General features: G+C 34.5%; 1 pseudogene; it reads right to left on the reverse strand.

Annotated features, from left to right (window-relative positions):
• Positions 1–4,586: 4,586 nt before the first annotated feature.
• On the reverse strand, positions 4,587–13,575 carry LOC129884109 (uncharacterized; annotated as a pseudogene).
• Between the last annotated feature and the right edge of the window lie 2,260 nt (positions 13,576–15,835).

The raw sequence follows: 15,835 nt of genomic DNA on the forward strand, positions 1-15,835 counted from the left end.
AGAGTTAGAAAATACATCTACATAATAAACACATGATGATATGCACAAGAATGTATTTCATAATATATACTTAATGAGTCCAATCAAATATTCCAAAAAGGACACTACATGTTTCCACTCAATCCACACTCCAAGCTTGTCATAAACGACAGTGAAAGAGATCAAATCATCATCTTGGCAAGTCCACGACAGTATATATAATGCCCCAAAGTATACTACAACTTCATGTACAAAGCCCCTAACATATTACGACAGCATAGGTATGCCCCAAATATATTACGACAGCTATGTATGCCACTAGTAACTATACCACGATAATGGAGAAAGATATCCAATATCACACCACATATAACTTATAAAAATATTTGATATTCTTCATAAAATAGCATATCTACGGCTAATCCAAAGCCACCAAAGCCACCAAGCACACGCTTGTCCCAATATATGGACTAGGTAGAGAAAATATATGTTTCAAAGCAAGCACTAAAGCTTAGAGCTAAACCTTAATATTTCACCCTTAAACCATGAATTAAAGATAAAAAGAAAAATTCACAGCAAGCCATATTGCTGCAGCAGATCCAGTTCACAGCCAACAATATCTTAAATTTTAAATTTCCTTAATATTATTAGAAGCAAAGTTGTCTAAGGATTATCAATCCATAATCACTATCACATCATTGATTTTTAATTATTTTAACATCTATGGTAAAAGTAGAAAGAGATTACTACTTTTTTGCAAATTTAATGGGGTACAAATATATACTATTATGAATAAATTTGATGTCATTACCTGAAGTTTATTATCTCCTAAAACAGTGGTTAAAGGGACTCTTCTTTGCTGTACTTGAATTCCAAAGAACTTCCTTTACGAGTTATTTATTTTCGTCTAAAAATAAAGAAACAAAATTTGTCCTAAAATTCTACTCTATAGGACTGTGAGGAGAAAGGAATCTGCAAGGGCAGCCACTTCTTTTGATTTTTTTAATAATAAAAGTTATTGGTTAAATTAGCAATTGACCCTTCATTTAAATTTGCAGCCCACTTAATTGACCCTTTATTAAATAAAAGGGTTATTACATTCTCCCCCACTTAAAAATAACGTTCGTCCTCGAACGAGTCTAGAATTATACCTGAAGTGTCAAATGGGTGAGGATATCTATTTTGCATGTCCGCCTCAGACTCCCAAGTAGCCTCTTCGGTTGGATGATTGCGCCATAAAATTTGACTGAAGCTATCTTCTTAGACCTCAATTGTCGCATTTGCCAATCAAGAGTAGATATCTGTCCTTCCTCATATGCTAAATTCTCATCAAGCTCCACATCTTCTAGCTGAATTTTATGGGTATCATCATGAATATATCGTCGAAGCATAGCCACTTGAAACACATGATGAAACGAACAATCTCGGAGGTAAAATAATTCGGTACTCCACCAAACCCATCCAGTCTAAAATCTCATAAGGACCAATGTACCTAGGACTTAACTTACCTTTCCGACCAAATCTCATAACTCCTTTCATAGGGGAAACTTTCAAAAAGACCTTCTCACCCTTCTCGAACTTTATATCACATACTCTCTTATCTGCATAGGACTTCTATCTTCTTTTGCCGTCCGAAGCCGTTCTCGTATCAATGTAACTTTCTCTAACTCTTGTTGAACTAAATCTAGACCTAACAACTACGCTTTGCTAGGTTCAAACCATCCAATGGGTGATCGACATCTGTGACCATATAGATCCTTGTATGGTGCCTACCATCTGTATACTTGATTGGTAGCTATTATTGTAAGCAAAATTCTGCCAAAGGCAACTGATCATCCCAATGACCACCAAAATCAATCACGCAAGCTCTAGGCATATTCTCCAAGATCTGAATAACTTATTCAGACTATCCATCAGTCTGGGATGAAAAACTGTACTCAACTCAACCTGTGAACCTAACGACTTTTGAAAAGACTTCCAAAACTCAATAGTAAACTGTGCACCTCAGATATGATATTATTGAAATAGGCACCCCATGAAGCCTAACTATCTCTCGAAGGTAAATGTCTGCTAACTGCTTTGTGGTATTAACAACCCGAACTAGTATGAAATGGGCAGATTTTGTGAGTCTAGCCATAATCACCCAAATTGAGTCATGATTCTTGAAAGTATTCGACAACCCAACAACAAAATCCATTGTAATCCTTTCCCACTTCCACTCTGAGATAATCAAGTTTTGCATTAATCCGCCGGGTTTTTGATGTTCATATTTGACCTGTGGCAATTTGAGGAACTAGTCACATGCTTCAAGATATATCTTTCATACCTTTCCACCAGTATAATCCACATAAATCTTGATATATTTTCGTATCACCTGGGTGGATGGAATATCATGAGTTATGAGCCTCTTCAAGTATTAACTACTTCACCTCACCCATCATGGGGATACACAATCTATCATACTCGACGTAGAACTCCCTCGCCATCAATAGAGAATGACTTCACGCCTCCTTTCTACACTCGATCTCGTAATCTAGCAAGTTGGGAGTCATCATATTGGCAAGTCTTAGCTTCTCCAACTAAGAATGATTGCACCACCGTACTTGCAAGCAACCTTACAAGAAATGTATAATCAATTCGAACTCTATGATTGGCTAAAGCCTGAATATCCATAGCTATAGGTCGTCTTTTAATATTAATTCAGGCCAAGCTCTCCATAGACTTCCTATTGAAAGGCATCTCCCATCACATTCGCCTTACCAAGATGATACAAAATAGTAATATCATAATCTTTAAGTAGCTCTAACCACCGTCGTTGTCTCAAATTCAAATCTCTTTGCTTGAATATATATTGCAAACTTTTGTGATCACTATAGACTTTACATGGCTCATTATAAAGATAGTGATGCCAAATCTTGAGTGCAAATACAATTGCGGCCAATTCTAAGTCATGTGTCAGCTAATTCTTCTCATGAATCTTTAGTTGGCGAGAAGTATATGCCACCACTTTACCATTCTGCATTAATACATAACCCAAAGCGATTCTAGATACATCACAATAAATGGTGAATCCAACCTCCACTATAGGTAAGGTTAAGACTGAAGTTGTAGTCAATGCAATCTTTAATCTTTGAAAACTTTCTTGATAACCATATGACCACTGAAAGACCACACCTTTCTGAGTTAAACATGTTAATGGAGCGGCTATCTTTGAGAAATCCCCCATAAAACGTCTGTAATATCCAGCTAGTCCCAAGAAACCGCATATCTCTATAGGAGTATTAGGTCGAGGCCAATCGTGAACTGCTTCTATCTTCTTTGGATCAACTTGAATTCCATCTCATGAGACCACGTGTCCTAAAAAGAAAACTGTGCTCAACTAGAATTCACATTTTGAGAACTTGGCATAAAGTGTTCGTTCTCTAAGTGTCTGGAATACAACTCTCAAGTAGTGTTCATGTTCTACCTCACCTCGAGAGTAAACCAAACTATCATCAATGAACACAATCACAAAATGATCTAAATATGGATTTAATACTCTGTTCATGAGGTCTATAAATGCTGCGGGCGCATTAGTTAGGCCAAAAGAAATCACCAAAAATTCAAAGTATCCATACCTGGTCCGAAAGGCTGTTTTGGAGGTCTTCGGTCTTAACTCTTAGCTGATGAAAACCTGATCTCAAGTCAATTTTGGAAAAGTGAGTAGCACCTTGTAGCTGGTCAAATAGATCATTAATTCGAGGCAATGGGTAATTATTTTTGATTGTTGCCTTATTCAGCTAGTTGTAGTCAATACATATTCTCATCATACCATTTTTGTTTTTCACAAATAACATTGGTGCACCCCAAAGAGATACACTAGGCTTGATGAACCCCTTATTAAGTACCTTCAATTCTCTCAACTCATCTGGAGCCATACAATATGGAGGAATATATATAGGTTGAGTCCCTAACACTAAATCAATGTTGAACTCAATCTCTCTCATCGGAGGTAGCCTAGGTAAGTCTTCTGGATACACATCAGCAAATTCCCGAACAACTAGAATGTTGTCAATAGTAACACCCCCCCTCGAGTATCATGAACAGTAGCAATAAAACCCAAACACCCATGATTAATAGTTCGGTGTGCCTTTACATAAGATATTATTTTTCCCTATGTCAGCTGGGTCATGCCTTTCCACACTAAATGTGGTTCTCTAGTAAAGTTAAAATGTACAATCTTAGCATAACAATCAACCAAAGCATAGCATAAAGATAATCAATCCATACCCATAATCACATCAAAATCAAACATTAGCAACTCTAGTAGAGCAACTACTGTGTCCTAGCCCTGAACAATTATCACATAATCTCTATACACTACTAAAGCCTCTCCTTGGGGTCATAACCATATATGGCTCGATAAGAGTCTCAAGCCTTCATTCTAAGGATATAACAAAGGATGAAGATACATATGAATACGTAGAACCAGGATCAATAAGAGCATAAGCCTCAAGAGAATTGGTAGTGATAATACCTATGACTATTGCATTGGATGCCTCAGTATCCTGTCTGGCCATAGCAAATAATCTTAGTGGTCTACCCGCTCTATGAGCACCCTGTCGACCCTATCTAAGAGCACTCTTTGGAGCGACCCTAGCTGGCTGAATCTGAGCCTGTGCACCTACAATATTCCTCTGCACCTGTGTAGTAGCTTGACTTGTACAAGGATCTCCCTTAGGATAGAATGTAGCAATATGCCCTCTTTCACCACAAGTAATACAAGGACCATCAATACCAAAGCAATGACCACTATCATTCCTCCCACAAGTAGGACACCTTGGATGTTGTCCAGACTGAGAGGAACTATCACCCTTCATCTACATCTTTTGTTTACCCTATCTAACTGGATAGTCACTCCTAGAATATTGCATCACTGACTCTAACTGAGTAGAACTGGACTGCCCACGATGAAAACTACTATTTCCCCCAGATGAAGCACCACTAAACCCACCTACATTATGAATCTTTTTTCTTTCTCATTCAACTTTCTCCATTTCTAGATAGGACTCACAAGGAAGAGAAGTGTCAACCACATCTGAATACGTACCATTTTACACATCTGGTATTACAGGACCACGATAAAATGCTCAAGTCTATCCATACATCGTCTCACCTTCTCTCTCAGATCTGCAACTAAAAATGGGACATACCTAGACAAATCAATGAACTTGGACTCATACTCTGTAACTGTCATAGTACCCTGACGCAGATCATGAAACTGATGTCTCATATCATCTTGTTTGCTTAATGGAATTAACCTGTCCTTAAATATTATTGAAAACTCTGACCAAGTGATAGGTGGTAACCCTTCTACCTCTCTAAATGGAAGTCCACCATACTTCTGGAGACCTAGAGAAAATGAGAGTGGTAACTTCCACACCATGAATCTTCTTCAACCCCAATGTAGTAAGTATCTTTTCACAATGATCTATTAACTTCTGAGGCTCAATAAAAGATGGTGTTGCATCGAACTCTGGTGGGTTAAGATCCATGAAATTATTAAGATCCTTAGGTTGCCCTGAAGTTGCACCTGAATGAACAACTTGTTGAGGATCCACATGAGGTGTCTGAGTAGCCGTAACATTCAACTAAGCTTATTCTTGCATTTGGAAAGTTGTCGGAGGGACTTAAACTCTACCTTGATTAGGCACTAAGGACTCCAACACATTCAACAATCTTGTCCCAACATATGCAGGCAAAGAAACAGTAGGTATAGTAGTTGGCATTGTTGGTAAAGCATTCCGAACAACCTGTTCCTGTACTCGCTCTGGAGCACTAACTCGAGGTTGACCCCTATTCACAATTTTTGACTGAGGATTGACATGTGCTTTAATCTGAGCCCTAGTAGGATGAGCCTACCTTGACTATCACCGGAGGTAGTTCCATGTCTCGCACCACATCTAACAAATGCGTTAGATCGACAAGTAGGGGAAGAACCACGTTTCTTAGTCATCTGCGAAAATAATATTCGAAGGTTATACTTGATTCAACTCAACGCACTAACAAATAATGAATAAAAGGAAACATCCTAAATGTTTAGTAGCCTCAAGGTCATAAGTATGGGAGCCTACATACCCATGAACAACAATCTATCAAACACTGCTCTATGACCCGGGACTTAATGTCTAAGCTCTGATACCAATTTCGTAACATCCCAAAATACCCCTTAGACGTGACTGACACCCTCTATCACCATCTGTCAAGCGAACTAAATATCCATACACTCAATCAAATTATTTAAGCACTGAGATAAAATATGTGCAGCTACAAAACTCATCAATATTCCTTAAAATGAAATAATTATCAAACCAAAATTGTATATTGATTTATGAAAAAAATGGACGCTTAAATAATGTATATCTAGCCCAAATCCCACAATACGACCATGGGGCATCTAATAGAGTTACATGAGTTTAACTCTCGGGCTTGCAAACCCCATGAAAAAGAAATTATTAACTAAAAATAGATAGAGCTGAAATAGTAGCCTCCATAAATAATGTGAAGGCCCACCTTAGCGATAGAATCCACATGAACGAACTAGTTAGCTACTAGTCTCACCCTCTGCTACAGTATCTGCATAGACATGCAAGTAAAGATTGAGCTATATATAAATATAACCAAGTAAGATCCTTGACCCGCTACTTTAATACCCCTGAAACAAGAGTTAGAAAATACATCTACACAATAAATACATAATGATATGCACAAGAATTTATTTTATAATATATAGCTCAATAAGTCCAACCAAATATTCCAAAAAGGACATTACATGTTTCCACTCAATCCACACTCCAAGCTTGTCATAAACGACAATGAAAGAGATCAAACCATCACCTCGACAAGTCCATGACAGAATATATAATTCTCCAAAGTATACTACGGCAGCATGTACAAAGCCCTAACATATTACGGTAGCATAAATATGCCCCTAACATATTACAGAAGCTATGTATGCCCCCAGTAGCTATACCACGATAATGAAGAAATATATCCAATATCACACCACATATAACTTATAAAGTTATTTGATATTCTTCACAAAATAGCATATTTACGGCTGATCCAAAACCACCAATTCTATCAAGCACACGTTTGTCCCAACACATGGACTAGGCAAAGAAAATGCATTTTTCAAAGCAAGTATGAAAAATAAGCTCTAAAGCTTAAAGTCTGACTTACCTCGCTAATGACAAGTTCCACAACCTTGCACGCGTAGAACACCAACCAAAATAGCCCCCAATTCCCTCAATCTATGCAAAATATTGATAAACGATATCAATTATACTAGTCGGGTCAAGTCTCAATATCCCAACTTTTAAGCTTAGATCTAAACCTTAATATTTCACCCTGAAACCATGAATTAAAGATAAAAAGAAAAATTCGAAGCAAGCCATATTGCTAAAGCAAATCCAGTTCGCAGCCAACAATGGCTTAAATTTCTAATTTTCTTAATACTTTTAGAACAAAAGTTGCCTAAGGATTATCAATCCATAATCACTATCGCATCATTGATTTCTAATCATTGCTTCAATTATTTTAAGAGCTATGGTAAAATAGAAAGAGATTACTATTTTTCTGCAAATTTAATAAGGTACAAGTATATACTATTATGAACAAATTTGATGTCATTACTTGAAGCTTATTATCTCCCAAAACAGTGGTCAAAGGGACTTGAACTCCAAAGAACAAACAAAATCTGTCATAAAATTCTACTCGGGAGTGTGAGGAGAGAAATCTGCAAGGGCAGCCACTCCTTTTAACTGAAAGGACAGCCACTCCTTTTGATTCTTTTAATAATAAAAGTTATTGGTTAAATTATCAATTGACCCCTCTTTTAAATCTGCAACCCATTTAATTGACCCTTCATTAAATAAAAAGGTTATTACAACTAATCCCATTATAACTTGTATCCAAATCAAAAGACCCCTAATGGTATCAGAGAGGAAAAAAAGTGAGCGCTGACATTAGCATGATATCAGTGCGCGAATTTAAAATAAAAAGAGAATATGAAAGTAATGAAGCTTTTAAGGATAAATATTTTACTTTTGGGGGGTACAAGTGTTCTTTTCCTTAAAAAATATAATATATTATAATATGCCTTTAAATACTTATTTTTTTAAACCTAAAAATGATATTCTTAATTGTAATTCTGAGACATTCACAATATAAAATAGAAAGTCTTACTAATATGCAAATCTACAGGTACTTAATCAAGGGAAAATGATTTCATATGTCCCTCAACTTTGTCATTTATAGCTGATATAGCCCTTCTTGTAAAAGTAGCTCAATATATCTTTACTGTTATACAAATAACTCACATATATGTTTTACTCTAACAGAAGTGAAAAATTAATTTTAAATGTAGTTCTAAAATTTTTTTTGTTAAAGAAGAATATTCATGTAGGAGTATATTTTATACTTCTCACACATTTTTTTTGTTTATTTTTTTTGATTCAATGGCTAGTTTGAATTTATTATTGTGATGGTCAAATATATTTTTCACTAAATTTCTTGTAAAATTTATCACACATGCCCCAATTATTTTTATAGAATACAAAAAAATAAATTACAATATATCCGAAAAATATTTAGTTTTAAAACTTTTTTCTTACTTTTTTCTCCTTTTTCTTTCACACTCCCCCCCCCTCATATTCTTACACTAAAGAATGAAGAAAAAAATAAAATAAGAATAAGAAACTCAAATAATGATAATCAAAGAAGTCAAAAAATAATAATGTATGAAAAGAATCATATATACCCTTACATAAAAAAAAATTTAAACTTTAAAATAAAAAAAATAATTTAAAATTAATTTTTTCACTTTTGTTTGATAAAAGGGTATATGTGAGTCACTTTTGTAACAATAGGGGGGTATATGTGAGTCATTGTTATAACGGTATGGATATATGTAAATCACTTTTATAACGAATGATATATTAATTCTAATTGACAAAGTTGAGAAATATATATAAGACCCTTTAGTTTCAATTTTATAGATAGAATTGAGTTCTACTATCTATAAAAAGTCGTAAGTATTTGAATGAGTTATATTTTTAATAAAAAAAACTTGTGGATGATAGTGAATGAGTTAAATTTTTATTACAAAACTTTAACCTCTTTTAATGGTGGAATTTTCGCTACAACTCCAAAATATTTGAAATTTTGAATATAGATTCAAAAAATACTATGTTAAAGTTCACTATGTCTATGTTCAAAATTTTAATTAATTTGGAATTGTGGCAAAAATTCCACCATTAAAAGAGGTTAAAGTTTTGAAACTTTGAAGAAATTTTAAGTGTGTCTTGTTAGGTTAGGCTGAATTCGAACTCAAAAGATATTAGATTTTGATTTCTACTTCGGAGGGATGATAATATTGAAATTTGAGGTGATTTCATGAAAAATTGAAGAAGTTAGAAATTTGGAGTTCTTGGTATTTTTCGTGTGTTCTTCAAGAAGAAGCAGCAAAAGAGTGTTTGATTCAAAATTCCAATAGAAAAGTATTAAAAGTTTTTTGTGTAATTTTGTAAAATTGGAGTTAAAAAATAATGGCATAGATAAGCCTTTTATCTAGCGGTAATGGCATAGATGAGCCAAACTTTTAATAGATAGCATAAATGTGCCTTTTCTCAAAGTTCGATGGTATATTTGAGCCTTTTTCCTTAAATAAAATTCAATTCATAAAATAATGATTTATGATGATATCTTCTATTTTTTTCAGTGTTCGAAGCTCTATGAAGCTCTAGCCAAATCCAGATCACACATTGTAGGATCCATTCAGATATGATACTCTCAACAAAATTTTCTTTATATTCAGGGCTCGAACTCGAAACTTTTAATTAAGAATAAAATAATTTCATCACTGCACCATAATCCATATTGGTGATTTATGATAACATTGTTATAATAAAATATAATATCAGATGAATCATTATGACCAGACATAAAGAGGAGGTCACAAGCATTAAATATCATAAAATCAATATTCGACGAAATAAAAATAAAAGGCATAATATATAAATATGACCCTTAACTTGGCTTCACCTGACAGCTATGACATGTAACTTTACTAATGCACAAGTAGGCACTTTAACTATCTAAAATTTGAACAAATAGACACATTCGTCCTATATGACAATTTTGTGTCATACGTAGTGTTCTACATGTATTGTGCCACGTCGTACATGTCTGTCTACTTGTTCAATTTTATACTAGTTTACGTGTCTACTTGTGCACACTCAAAGTTTGAGGGCATAAATTGAAATGAGGAAAAGTTAAAAAATATATTTATGTATTATGTGTTTGAATTCTTACCCCCAGATTTGTCTAAGGAACATGTATATTCTATCTGTTCCTTTGCAGATTATAAGAACTACGTTTATATAAAGAAAATAAAGTAATAACACAATACTTTATCGTGGAAAACCCCGGCTCATAAAGGGTGAAAAACCATGACCTACATCTCTGTAGGATTTAACTTCAACTTCACTAAACTCTAAACCTCAAAAGTTTAAGATTACAAACCTATGTAACCTAAGGAATTATAAACTCTAACTCCTATGAATCAAAAATCACCCTGACTGTTGAATCAACTTCAAGTTATGTATTTAGATTACAACTCTTGCAATCCTAGGAACTAACTCTAATCGCTAAACTACAACACAAACCTGCCAAGGTTTATGTACTAAGTCTTCAAGTTTCCCAACTTGAAAACTATATTTCTACTCCAGTTTATAACTTACTGGATCTAAAAGGCGTTTAAAATACAACTCAATAAAATGCATTACAAGCAAACTTGACTTAAGAACTATAAAGCATAAGCTTATGGATCAGGTTCTTCAATCTCGTTTCCTTGCGTTGGCTGCACTTGAATCTTTAATCAGAACTCTCTCAAATATGAACTCTCTCTTATTTGAATTCGTTCTGCTTGATTCTTTCTATGTAAGTGTTCTAGGTTCTTTGTGAAAACCTTTCTTTATTTATAGATGCAAGACTTCTCCTTCTTTGAGTTGAAGTTGATGTCCTTTTACTGCTTCCTTTTCCTTGTAGACTTGCAAAACCTCTCCTTCTTTGAGTTGGAGTCAATGTCCTTTTATTATTTCTCTTTCCTTGCAGGAATCTTCTTAAGAAAGAAAACTTTACGCAATTGGACAGGTTATAAACATGCTCCATCCACCGCCTTAGTATTTCTGCTTCGTATGGATTGATTTTCTCCTTATCCCAATCGGACTCGGTCTGAAAGGAATATGTCATAGCAACCTGTTTCTTTTATTTGTTCGTCTTTTTGTCAATCATCAAAATCTTTCTTGATCTAACATTCTGCCAAAAAAGAAATTATATAATAGAATCGTAACCATTGAATACTATACACTGTATAGCCGCTATTAAAGTATAGCAGCGGCAAGATACGGCTGCAACCTCCGATTTCTCAGGCGGCACCACGTGTACATCCATGATTCTCTTTCACTGGTATAAAATTTTGTACTTTTGTACGTAGTAATTTATTAAGCAAACAAAGAAAAATTGGTTCCTTATATTACACAAACAAAATGGAAGGATCTGATTTTGTTAAAGTTAAGGTAAAACCTATTTCAATGTCAGTATTAGCTTTTTCTAGGTTGTTTGGTCTTAGAAGAATTGCAGCTTCAATGAAGGAGATCAACTATTTTCCTGCTTCCCTTCTATTTGCCTTCAACCAGGCTAGCTTGTTATCTTCTATACTACTAATTATTAATTTTAGAGTCAAGTATTGAAAACGCTCTTAAATTTTGCGCGAATTATTAGTTTTGTTTCTGAATTATTGATAATTACGCCCTTTATGTTATAACAACATGAGTAAAATACACCCTAAATTCCAAGTTTAAAATGTTTTTAATACTTCTCTTGGCTTTTCATTAAGATCTTCATACTCCTACAAGAGTAAAGCTTGATACATGTATCAGGTTCTCATGTTATCAAAAGCAGTAAAGCTGCTAATGTACATGAGAATCTGATACATAAACTTTCATCTTAAATTTGATTTTGATACATGAGAGTAACTGATACATAACCATTCAACATATTCAACAGATTAAGGGTTGATACATTAAAGATTGTTGTATTAGTTTTCAACTGAATTATGGTTGATACATAACATCTTGTATTGATATAAGTTGTAGATGTATCAGAAGCATTAAAGTTTGATACATGAGAATCTGATACATAAAATTTCATCTTAAATTTGAGTTTGATACATGAGAGTAACTGATACATGACCTAGCCACCAAAAAATTACTACAAGCTATATTGTTTGTCAACCAACTGTGGTTAACTATTATAGGATTAAGACAAAAAACTAACATAGAAAATAAATTACTAGAAATTATCATCGAGTACTGGTTCTCCTCTTCCCTTAACCTCCATCATCTTGATCCTTTTCTTTTTTGCCACCATTTGCACATGTTCGGAAGGGACAACTTCTTTGCCCTTCCATGTTGTTTTGACAGGAGAATAAGGTAGATTAATTGGCATTGAGGCACCAGCGTGATCTCCAGTAAATTAATTTTTTCTTGTACCAGTTGAAACACTTCTTGTCTTCATCTTCTCAGTTCGTAAATCTGATTCACAAATCACCTTGGTTTTAGGGGCGGGTCTTCTTTATTTCCAACATTAGGGCCATATGGTTCAAACTCTTGTGTTGCAGCTTGTGGTTGAAAAGTAGACTCTTGCGTATCAATCTCAGTCTCATATTCACTTTCCATTGTTCTTGATTGTGAACTGGTGCCAGTCAATCCTTTCCTTGAATATGCATTATTTTTAGTAGATTTTTCCTATCAAAAAATTGCAATCAATAAGTATGTTTTTAATGAACTTACAATAAGAAAAAGTAAGAAAAAAGGAATATTACCAATAAATATTTTATAGCTTACCTTATAACAACCCTTTTTATTGTGGTTTGGTTCACCACAGTTACTACATGTCATTTGAGTGCCCTTTCTGGATTGGGACCACTCACATTTTCTTTTGCTTGCTTCATCTGGTTCTCTATTCTTCTTCACTATAGGTCTGCCAACTTGTTTCACAACATCAAGAGGCAACATTGTACTTGAATGATTAACCTTCCAGAACATTTGACTTTTTACAGGCTGCATCTTGTGTTTATAGGTTAGCATGTAAGCCTCCTTGCTATAACACCAATGAATTTCAATTTTGGGATCAACTTTTTTGTGTGTCAATGCTTTAATGGCATGAGCAGGGAATACCTGATAAATCCCAAATTCTGCAGGTTCATTTTTTTTGCTCAAGATTAACAGTGTGTCTATCTTCTCCATCAGACACTTCATAGCCCCAATCTCCATTGAATTCCACCTTACAGTGATGTGTTATGGCCCTAAATTCAAGGTACAACTTCATGCAAGTTGGACTAAAATCAGCAACCCAAGTCCTCAACTTATTTTTATTTTTCCTTAGCAATCCCATCACTTTTACTCTTATGTCTTCTAACATCTTGATTATTGGCTTTTCTCTAGCCTCAAGGATCCATGCATTGAATGACTCAGTGAAGTTGTTATCAACCATAATGTTCTTACACTGAGTATCAAAATAAGCTCTACACTATGCCTTTGGTGGATATTTCACCAAATCCCTTGCAGCATCTGTTGATAAATTTCCTAACTTATTCAACTGGTCCTTGAACTCTTCATTATATGAACTTCATGCACACCACCACATAAGCTTCCTCATTTGACCACTCCTCCATTTTTTGCACCAGTTACTCTTAATATGTCTCACACAATACCTATGTTGAGCTTCAGGCAACACTTTTTCAACATCATCTAATAATCCTTGTAACAGTGAAATAAAAAAAATGAGAAACATGAAATTAAAATATGAAATTTGGAAGTAAAAATTGGGAATCATACTTTTTGCATATCTGAAATGAATGTAATTCTTGTACCATCTCTAAGGTCCAAAGACCCCTTCAATAACTCAATGAACCAGCACCATGTACTGCTTGTTTTTTTGTCTACTATTGCCCATGCTAGTGGAAAGAAACTGTTCATAGAATCTTGTCCTAGTACAACCAACACACATGCCCTTACATCTACCTTTTAAGAATCTACCATCAACTCCAACTAATGGCCTCAAACCAGATTTCCAACCTTTTTTAGAGCATCAAAACACATGTACATCCTCAAAAATTTTCTTTTTCCTTCAGCTAGGACATCCTTGGAGATATTTATCAAAACATCACTTCCTGGATTAGACTGTTTAATCTCTTGGCCATAGGCCTCAAGCTTGTTGTAGTCATCTATATAACTACCTTCCAACTTCTCAAGAATCATACACTTAGTCCTTTTAAGCATGGATTGAGACACGTTCAACTTAAAATCATTTTCAAGTTCTGCTCTCATATCTTTTACCTTGTACTTGGAATTATTTTGAAGTTTGTTCTTGAAGTATTGAGCTAATGTGGCTGAATCAGCTCTAGGATTAAAAAAGGCCTCTTCACATGTGTGTTTACTGATGAGAGTCTTTATCTTAAACCCTTCAATCTTACCATCTCTTGAAATCAAACATCTAAAGGGACACCCCTCTTCACAACCATACCTAGTTATCTTTGAGTCACACTTGATTATAGTCAAAGCCCTTTTGTTAGTTAATGCATAAAAATTCACAACCTGCCTACCTTCTTTCATATCTTTAACTGACATTCCAAATTGCAATTCCTTGTAGTTTTTCAACCTATCACCTACTACTATTCTCTTTTCCTTGCTAATAGCCTCCATCTACTCATTATCATATTCCTCACCCTCAGAAATATCCCATTCACAATCAGAACCAACATTGTGTTCACAGTCTGTACCAACCTCAACAACAGTAAAAAAATGTTTTAGTATGTTGTGTGATAAGTTGAGCAAAGACTGTGAGCTCACCCTCCTCCACAAAAAAGAAGTTGACAACTTTAAATTTCTCACACAATAGGCTCAGGATGACCCTAATGTCATCATCCCCATCTACTATATAATACTTATCAGAGGGACCAGTGGCTATCAATTGTTTAATCTGAGAAAGCCCTAACTTGAAAGTAAACTCATCACATATATCTTTATGACTCAATAATTCAGGGTCAAAACTATGTCAAAAGTGCACCAATTTCTTAGTGTATGCCAACTCAGGTGAAATGACCCAACTATCCCAATGGTTGAACACAATATCAACTTCATCAATCATCCTTCAAAAATACATGAAAGAAACAGTAAATTCAAAACAAAATTAGAGGGACCACATTAAACCAAACACATTTAAAGCTACAAAAATATAATGAAGTAAAGGGAACATCATCTGGAGACCACCAAAAGCAAACAAAACAAAGCCTACAAAGACAGAAAAAAGCACACCCTTTAACATTAAATAATAGATTTCATGTGACCTTGGCAGATACCAAATACCCACACATGCTACACAATATCAACTTCATCATCCTTCAAAAATACATGAAAGAAAAAGTAAATTCAAAACAAAATCAGAGGGACCACATCAAACCAAACACATCAAAAGCTACAAAAATGTAATAAAGTATTTGAAAACATCATCTCGAGACCACTGAAAGACAAAAAAAACAAAGCCTATAAAGGCATAAAATGTACTTCCTTTTAACATTAAACAATAGATTTCATGTGATTTTGGTAGACACAATCAAATACCCACACATGCCTCATTAGGTCGACTCTAATCATATAACCCTAATCTAACTGAAAAATGTAAGAAAATCAAATAGATAAAGCTTACCTTGACAAAATCAATCATTATCTAGCTTGTATAATTGTGAGCACTC

The sequence above is a fragment of the Solanum dulcamara genome, chromosome 4 (genome assembly GCF_947179165.1).
Source record: "Solanum dulcamara chromosome 4, daSolDulc1.2, whole genome shotgun sequence".
NCBI classification, from domain to species: domain Eukaryota; kingdom Viridiplantae; phylum Streptophyta; class Magnoliopsida; order Solanales; family Solanaceae; genus Solanum; species Solanum dulcamara.